Below are 9,863 nucleotides of genomic sequence, written 5' to 3' on the forward strand. Positions count from 1 at the left end.
AGATATCTAGTCCACTTGACTGTAGGTATTTTGACAGCGGTGTTGTGACCTCAAAAATCCGCAGGAAAAGCTGAGCAGTTAACACTGTGTCATACCACATCAGCGCCTCCAAGAATCCTCTAGCTTTGACACGTACTGCAGTTTTTAGATTGGCCTGACCTTGAAAGACGCTGAGTGTCATGAGGACATCAATGTATAAAGCCTGGTCTGGTTTTCCAAATGACCCAAAGATCCTCTTCAAGGCTACATCTTTGGCCCACCACCTTGTCTCTCCGATAGTAGAGAGTTGTGTTGAGTGTCCTGGCTTCTTTGTTTCCACACGTTCATCCTTTGATACGATTCACGAATGAACACAGCAATCTCATTCATGAGGGAGAAGAGGGACCCACTGGATATGGCCACTTCACTTGTGTCAGCCAGAACTAGGTTCAGCACATGTGCATAACACCAAACATGTACCTGGTCTCTGTACTCGCCTTGCGTATTTGATGCACCATCGGTAGCATTACTGACACAGTTACTGATGTCCAGATTAAAACGTTCCACCACATCTGTCAGCATCTGGACAAAATATTGGCCAGTGGATGCCTCACACTTAACCACTGCAAGAAGTAATGTTACAGTTACTGAATTGCATCTGTAACATATCTCAGAATTACAGAGCACTGCTCATGGGACGTAATGTCCTGAGTTGTATCTATCTGCACAGAGAATATCACACTTTCAGGAACCTCTTTTGCAATGGTCTCCTGAATTAGCCACTTCACTGTAGAAATTCAATTCAATTCAATTCAATTTTATTTGTATAGCGCCAAATCATAATATACATTATCTCAAGGCACTTTACAGGGTAAGGTCAAGACCTTACTTTGTTACAGAGAAAAACCCAACAGTTCCCACAATGAGCAAGCGCTTGGCGACAGGGGGGAGGAAAAACTCCCTTTTAACAGGAAGAAACCTCCAACAGAACCGGGCTCAGGGTGGGGGGGGTCTGCCTCGACCGGTTGGGTTTAGGGGAAGATAGAAAGAGGGGGAGGGGGAGGAGAGGGGAGAGAAGAGAGAGAGACCAGGAACAGCTGTGTCGGTAATGGCGTTATTAATAATAAAGACAGGTAATAGTAATAGTAAAGATGAGTAGTGGTGGATCTGGATCCTGCTGTTCCCGAGGCAGAGATACCTGCAGAATGAGGACAGAGAGAGGGAGAGAGAGGAGAAGCACAAAACTACGGGAGAGAAAAAAAAAAAAAAACAAAGTTAATGGCATGAAGTCATTGAGAGAGAGCGGGGGAGAGAGACAGAAATAGGGAGAGAGCGCCCAGTGAATCATGGGAATCCCCCAGCAGTTTAGCTCTATAGCAGCATAGCTAAGGGATGGGTCAGGACATACCCGAGCCAGCCCTAACTATAAGCTTTACTAAACAGGACAGTTTTAAGCCTGATCTTAAAGGTAGAGAGGGTGTCTGCCTCCCGAACCCACACTGGGAGCTGGTTCCACAGGAGAGGAGCCTGATAGCTGAAGGCTCTGCCCCCCATTCTACTCTTACTAACTCTGGGAACCACAAGTTGACCTGCATTTAGAGAGCGAAGTGTCCTATTGGGAAAATAGGGAACTATAAGCTCTCCAAGGTACGATGGTGCCTGACCATTAATGGCTTTGTAGGTGAGGAGGAGGATTTTAAATTCGATTCACATCATTGTGAATCGAATTGTTTTATCCAAAACAGTGGTTACAGCAGCACCATAACCCCTAGCCTGTGACTGGTGCATCTTTTTACTTTTTTCTATGCACTCAGTGAGATGTTCCTTCAGACATACATCATATTTCCCTAGTAGAATGATGAGCTTGAGAAAGTTGCCGTGGTCAATGTTGTAGTCATCTAGAGTGTACACTGCCTCAGATTGCTGTCCTCTGTAGCTCAGTCCTCTCTTTCCTACAAACTTCATCACGTCTACTACTCGTTCCAACACCTGCCGTCTCTTCCTCACTTGATCTCTGTGAGCCACAATTTGGGGACCATGTAGCAGGCTGGCTATATCTAATTTAGATGTCCACAAAAAATATGCCTCAGCACAGCCTCTGTGCATGTTGCTCCTTTCATGTTCCTCAACTCTTTGACTGATATGGTTCCAGTCCTGCATTCCACTTATGAAGGGACTGGTTACAGTTGGTTTGGCAAATGCTAAACATACTGCACAATACAGGGTATGGTTCTCTTCACAGTATGCAAGCCATTTTATGTCTGTGCCATCTTTGTGTTTAAACACTCTCTGTACTGTCAGGTATTTTGTCTTCTTCTGGGGGTGGTATGAAAAAAAAACCTCTAGGCTGTGACTGTCTGACTCGGGGCGCTTAAAGTAATTTAAGGTTGAGCTAGAGTGGGTGTCATCCTCTGCTCTCGGTCTAAGCTCAACCTGAATAAACAAATGATGGAATGGATGAAAAAAAAACAGGTTTTATGTATCCAATTGAACTGCATATTATATAATCTATTCCATGCAATCTTAAAATGAATTTATTACTTAATAATCTTAATTCATTTATGCAGTAATTAATCTTACCGCACAAATAATAATAATACCACATTTTAATGAAAATACACCATTACAAATGTAACTTCTGTATTCAAAGTCTTCAAAGTTTGTAAGCATTAACTGTAACATTACCAAAACTTTAAAAAGTGAAAGCACAACATATTTCTTAATATTAGCTACTACTGCATGTGGCATTTTACAGCTAAAATGTTTAAGTTGAGCTGTTTTAACTATTGTAATCATTATTTCATTTAATTTTTTGCATTGTACTGAGCAACACAAACTGGGTATAGGTAAAAATTTAGCAACCTGAATAGGGCTGGGCGATATATCGATATTTAAATTTATATCGATATATTTTCAAACGAGATATAGCACACCACCATATTGTTTATATCGATATAGTTTATTTTGCGTTAAAATGACTATACATTTCTTCCCTTGAGCCGCCAGTTCGCTTTTATTTCTCCTCTCCGTCCAGGTCTCCCGCTGCTCGTCAAGGTCATCACGTCAGAGTCTCCAATAACTCCAGAAAATGTCGCTAGATTTGTTGCTAGTCGCTTTTTGGGAAAAAAGTCGGTCTGAAAAGTTGCTAAATATAGCGACAAAGTCGCTAAGTTGTCAACACTGGACCACTGATTAGTGTGTCAATAAACAACCGGAGCAGCGGGGTTAGAGGTGGAGCACAGGTCTTGACCTGTGTGTCAGCTGTTGCAGTGCATTGTGGGATTTGTAGTATGAGTAGTGGGAGTGCGATTTACCGGCGGGCCATTAATAATAGACGTATGAATAATAGATGTATGAAATTATCCGGCCACGGAAAAAATATCGATATATATCGAATATCGATATTCAGCTAAAAAGTATTGAGATATGACTTTTGGTCCATATCACCCAGCCCTAAACCTGAATAACATTTCCTAACATCAGCCCTAGTAACACAAGTAACTCTCTTTCTTCCTCTCTCATGTTCCATACTTACTTGCCCTGTATCTGTCTGTGGAACCAGCTCATCTCTCTGTCCCTCATCATCACAGGTGGCCCTATCATGTTGGATGCTGCTAATATTAAACTGAACTTCAGTGGTACTGCTGCTGGCTGTGCTGCTGAACATTTCAGTTAATTTGCGACATTTAGTGGCTTCACTCTCTAAATGTTGCATTTTTTTCCCCCTCGCCTTCTTAGCCCCACCCTTTTCTTTCCGTTATCCATATTGTTTCTATGGTCAATATGCTTGAACGTCTTTGCTGCTGCTACTCCACTTCTTCTTCTCCTTCTTCTTAATTGGCGGGCACGGCCGGGCCGCTGGCATCCAACTTAAAGGTGCACTGCTGCCACCTACCGTACTGGAGTGTGAAACAGTCGATTAGCAGAGGGAAAAAACAGGTGATGACTGCCTGGTGGGTGGTTGGCCGGCGGCCGTCCTGGAGTACCGGCCGTTCTGTGATTCTCCAGATCACACAGATGGCCAGTCCGCCCCTGGTCACTATCTTCCACGCCTGTAGCTTTCAATGTCTCTATCCTCCACGTCTGTCTTTCACTGTTTTTATCTTTCACTATCTATTTTTAACTGTATCCGTCCTCCAACTCTGTCTTTCACTGTATTTATCTTTCATCATCTATCTTTCACTGTCTGCCTTTCAATCTCTGTCCCTCACTGTCTCAACCAATGTATCTGTTCCATAGAGCATAGAACCAACCCTGTGATGTTACAGGTTATAGTACAGCAAGATGGATGTGCCCTTGAAACAAAACATAAAACGGAGCTTCTTTTTTATTTTATATCTTTACATTTGTCATGCTTATTATATAATTGTTGAGTAGAATGGATATCCATTTAGTGAATAATGTTAATTTGATTGACTGTTTCATATCCACTTTAAATGCTATAGCTCCCTCTGAAATAATTTTTTAATTACCTAACCATTTTGAAAGGCAAGGAAGGTTTAATGGTATCAAAGAAGAGGTAAAGCTTACTCTTTTAAATATGTTAAAACCCCAAAACATATTGCTACAACACAGTTCATATTGCATATTAGATGTAGCTAGACAAATAGCCAATTTTACTTTCCATCTCTTAATAGTAATATCTCGACCTTATGTCTCAATAAAAATGAACTTACCTTCAGAGGTGTCGATCAGGCTCTCAAGATGTCATTCAGCTAGTTTGTCTCTCACAAAACTGTCCATCAGTGTCAGCCAGAAATACACACCTAGAAGGAAATTTTTGAAAAAGTACATTTGAATATCACAAAATTGTGTAGAGTTTTTACAGTGACTTTGAATTTTTATTCATTGTTTTTTACAAAATAACCTTAATTTATATCCACCTGTTTTTAATGTAATTTGCATTGACTTCATCCTAGTTGTCTAAAAACCTTCCTCACTGCTGTTACATTGACCAATGCACATAGCTCATCTAAGGAGAAAGACATGTCTCTCCTGTCATCAGAATTTAAGGTACTCGAAAAAATTACACGCCACTAAATATATCTGAGTCAGTGATCTAACGTATGAGTTAACAACACTTCCACCGTGATTAAAAAAAGCTTTTGGGCTGGTATAACTTGATGTTACATTGTCCACATTTGCCCAGCAACTGTTTCAAGTTTGCCAGGTTTCCACTGAATGTAAATGTATGTTTACAGACATTGTAATGCAGGGGTGGGCGATTTTTTTTCCCGAAGGGCCACATGAGAAACCTGAGCTGTGTTAGAGGGCCGAACCAACAATAACCTGAACTTAACTATGTTCAATATTCATTTTCTCCAACTGTAAAGAGCAGTAAATTATATAATTTTGATTATGCTACTGGTAATCAAAATTATATAATTTTGATTGTGCTGCTGGTAATCAAAAGGTTAGGACATAAGGATATTGTATTACAATAAAGATATAAAAATGTGGAGTAAGTCAAAAATACAAGTCATAAACAGGAAAATAATAATTACATCAGTATTTCATTTTATTTTTGACACATAACTCAGAAATACTGAAGAGTTGTTTAGCAAATGTAAGCAATTAATTCACTTTCTAGCGATTTTGTGGGATATGACATAACTTGCCTTGGCAGCTGCATCCCTGGATGTTTGAAGTTTCGTAAAGAATCCTTGTTGGTTTTGCAGTTTAGCAGCAAAGCATCTGACTCCTTGACCCGCTCTTCATCAGACAAGTTCTTGTATTTTTCTGCATGTTTGGTCACGTATTGCAGATTTAAATTGTAGTCCCTGAACACAGTGACCTGTGCACCACAAACTAAGCACACAGCTTTTCCTTTCACTTCTGTAAATAAATATGTTGCAGTCCATGCCTTGTTAAAAATGCAGCATTCAACTTTGTTTTTTTCGCATGAGCTGATATTTTGAGGGTCTGTCGGTGAGCGTTCACCTGCACATGCGTCCGTACATAAATAAAAGTCACACTTTCAAAATAAAAGCAGCACAGCGTGCAGGGCGTGAACTAGTTTTCATTTACATTTCTTGTTTGTGAGTGACCAGACATGGGCCGGACAGGAAGGGTCAGGGGGCCGGATGTGGCCCGCGTGCCGTAAAATGCCCAGGTCTGTTGTAATGCCATCGTAATCTCTGTGATCTGACAAGTAATGTTAGTTGAGCTTGACAAACCATGTTCAATCGAAGCAAATAAATCAGCTAATCAGAATACAGTGTTTATTAGCCGGCTAGCTAGCAAGCTATCGAGAGCAGCACTCTCGGTAGCTTGCTCTTTTCAACTCAGTCAACACTGATATTTGCTAAGTACACTGACTATACAAATGACAATTGTGAATGAATGTCAACTAGTACAACTTTGAAAACAGTTGTCAATAAGCTTATGGTGATACTTAACATTGACAATAGTGTGACAGTGGGGGGCTACTGATGACTTCCAGAAACTTTCCAAGCGGAGGGAAGGGGGGAGGGCCAGCAGGGCCACAGCCTGGAGATACGTGGTTTTGATGGACACTTTGGCATCCAATGAAGATACACGTTAAATAGATGACGTAATAAAACAGCTTTTCATTGGTCATTTCGATACCCTACGTTAACAGTAGACAGAGGCAAATGTGCACATTCCATCAACAATAAAAAGTCAAAATATTCATAGTGGAGATACGTTATTTTCGTTGGACAGCGACAATATTCACAATAGTTTGTTTATCAAATGAGAGTAAAAATACTCTCAATAAGAAACTTAAGCTCTGGTCTGGTCTAGCCATCAGCAGCTCTAGCACACTTGTTACAGTCGCCAGATTCAGGTTGTGCACGTTTAAAAAACTGCAGATATTTTGGCCTTTGGTTTTAGACAAATTAACACTGGTCGGTTGTTGTGCACTTACATTGATGTAACAAATAACATAAGTTGTTGTCAACTCAGGTAAGGCCTCTGCTCTGCCGTCACTGTGTATAAATGGATGCACACGTGAAATGGGACCATAGAGGAGAGAGACTATGCAAATGACAGAAAAATGTGGTAGAGACGTCACACTGAGCTGAAATTAAACAAGTGAAGCATGGCCTTTGTCACTTGTGGAAAAAAAAACTGTTCTCCAGTCAGAGGAGACCCAGTGAGTCCCTCTCAAATAGCAACTAGAGTCCTGTGGAGTCCCTTGCAGGTAGATCAGAATCAGAATCAGTTTTATTGCCAACTATGTTTCCACATACAAGGAATTTGTTTTGGTGATTGGTGCAATTGGAGGTTCTTGGAGGTTTTTGTAAACAACAGGTTTACACAGTTTTAGTTTCTGCCTGTAATTTGGAATCAGGTGGACCATGACATGGTCAGAGTGGCCCAGTGCAGCCCGGGGGACGGCGTGATAAGCACCACTGATTGTGGTGTAACAGTGGTCCAGAGTGTTCCCCTCTCTGGTCGGGCAATTAACAAACTGTCTGTATTTGGGCAGTTTGTGGTTGAGGTTACCTTTGTTAAAGTCACCAAGGACAATAACTACGGAGTCTGGGTTGGTCCGCTCCACACACAGTATCTGGTCGGCGAGCGCCCGCTGTGCCTCCTGCACGTTGGCCTGTGGTGGGATGTAAACACCGACCAGGATGAATGAGGTGAACTCACGGGGGAGTAGAAGGGCCTGCAGTTTATGATGAAAGTCTCCAGGTCAGGAGAACAGTGCTGCAGGATCACTGTCACGTCTCTGCACCAGCCACTGTTAGCATAAAAGCAGATTCCTCCACCTTTCGTTTTGCCGGACAGCTCTGTGTCGCGATCCGCTCTGAAGAGCTGGAAGCCGGCCAGCTCCAGGGCAGAGTCCGGATCGATCCACACAGCCACGTCTCCGTGAAGCACAGGACGGAAGATGAAGAAAAGTCTCTGTTCGTCTGCACCAGTAGCTGAAGTTCATCCAGCTTGTTGGGCAGTGAACGCACCTTGGAGAGAAAGATACCTGGGAGAGGTGTGCGAAGTCCACGCCGGCGGAGACGCGCAAGCGCACCGGCACGTTTTCCTCTCCTCCGGCGTTTCACTGCGAGAGCAACGGTCAGTGACCTCTGACCAAAATGTCCAATAATTCTACAGGTGAGTCAAGAAAGGTGGAAAAAAATCCACTGGAGTTGTTTCTCTGATGTTAATGAGCTCTTCTCTGGTGAAAGAGCTCCGGAAACCAAGGCAGAAAACTGAATTTATAAATAAAATAAGGCAAAAAAGTGCGCACCAACACACCGAGGCAGCCATCCGCGGCGCCATGGCAACTGGAACCATTCCATCAACCAAAGATTTCCAATCACACAGCCAAAGCAGACCCTCCAAATTTGCCTTTTGTGATAAATACATAAAGGGCAATAAGAGCCTGTCACCATAACAGTAGGAGCAATATTGACATGCCAGAACCCTACCTGATTTTAAGTTATGTGTAACCCCCATAAAGTGAAAAGACAAATCACAGATGTTTTATTCTCAAGTTTAGATTTTATTTGTTTTCTGACTCATCCTCTGGTTATAAATGGTGGATCTGTGTTAACAATGAAGGAACCATAAACAACTTTATTCAATAACACTTTATTTTAGTGGTGCATTATTTTCTTATAAATTATTTAAGTTAAGTAAAATAACTGTGTAGATTTGCTCATACATTTAACAGTTTCAATGGCATTTTTATGTTGCAGATTGACTAAAAGCCCAAGACGTGGTGGATAGCACTCGGAGAGTTGTATTCAGGGTAAGAGAGGGGGAGAGAGAGAGAGACGGGAGAGGAAAGTCAGGGAGTCTAGTACATACACAGCTGCGCGGTGATGATTAAAAGTTATGTCTTTCAATTCAATGGTAAAGTTATCCAGCAGAGCGTTACCTTTTTCTGAGAACTGTTGTGCTACTGTTGTGTGTTTGTAATGACTATTCAATGGCTGTTATTTTATGGTCTATTTCTCGACGAGTATGACTGCAGGAGTTTCAGCAAGTGGGATGTCACCTGACCACCACTGTGGCTGCATGTGGAGGAGTCGAGGAGCAGCTCCATAGATTTTGGATGCACCACCAGATATGATGGAATACATTAGAAACAAAGCCCACCCTTACTGAACTGAAAAAAGAAAAAAACTCATTGTTGACTGGAAAAATAAAACAAAAAAACTTTTGACTTGATTGAACTGAAATTTCCCTCATGGAAGGATAAAACTGAAGAGGAATTTTACATTGAACTCAGGAATTTAAATACCTGAGTACAGAAGTGTAATTATTTTGTTTGTTTATTTCTGATGTGTGAATCAAACAGAGCTCTGATCAAGAGGACATTTTGAGTTTATCTGTTTTATTTTAAAGGCCTTCAGGTTGTCCGCGGGGTTTTAAAAATAATTAAAAGGTAGTAAATAAAATTAGCAAAAATTAAGGCCATTAAAAGGTATTAAAATGTATTAAACGCCAATTTCTGAGGTATTAAATTTTAGATTTTTTTTTTTTAAACTATGAGTTGTCCATTTGTATTTAAAAGTTTATCTGCTAAAGTTCGCATAAGTTTATTTAAATGTCGGATAAGGCTCATTCATTCTAGTTAGGCGATATCTATGATACTGACGTTACATTCTGTGGTCTTACGACGTCTCAAACATTTTGCGCGCTGAACTGGATACCTGCTGACTTGTCAAACTCCTCAGGTTTATTTGCTTAGGCCTATCTTAAATGCTTGGACAACTAAACATATCGTCGTCATGGGCAAATGCAAATTCTCAGACAACTGGCTAGAGGACCCGGCGTTTAAAGACTGGTAGGGAATAACCGGCAGACTGTTCGGTTTGTAAAAAAAACATCAATATCAGCTGGATGGGGGTTAACGCTCTCCACATATGCACATATGCTCTGCACATTAGTGTTGTCTTTTCAATTCTGTC

The sequence above is a fragment of the Trachinotus anak genome, unplaced genomic scaffold (genome assembly GCF_046630095.1).
Source record: "Trachinotus anak isolate AG129_WGS33_773 ecotype Australia unplaced genomic scaffold, CSIRO_AGI_Tana_v1 ptg000012l, whole genome shotgun sequence".
In the NCBI taxonomy this organism is placed as follows: Eukaryota; Metazoa; Chordata; class Actinopteri; order Carangiformes; family Carangidae; genus Trachinotus; species Trachinotus anak.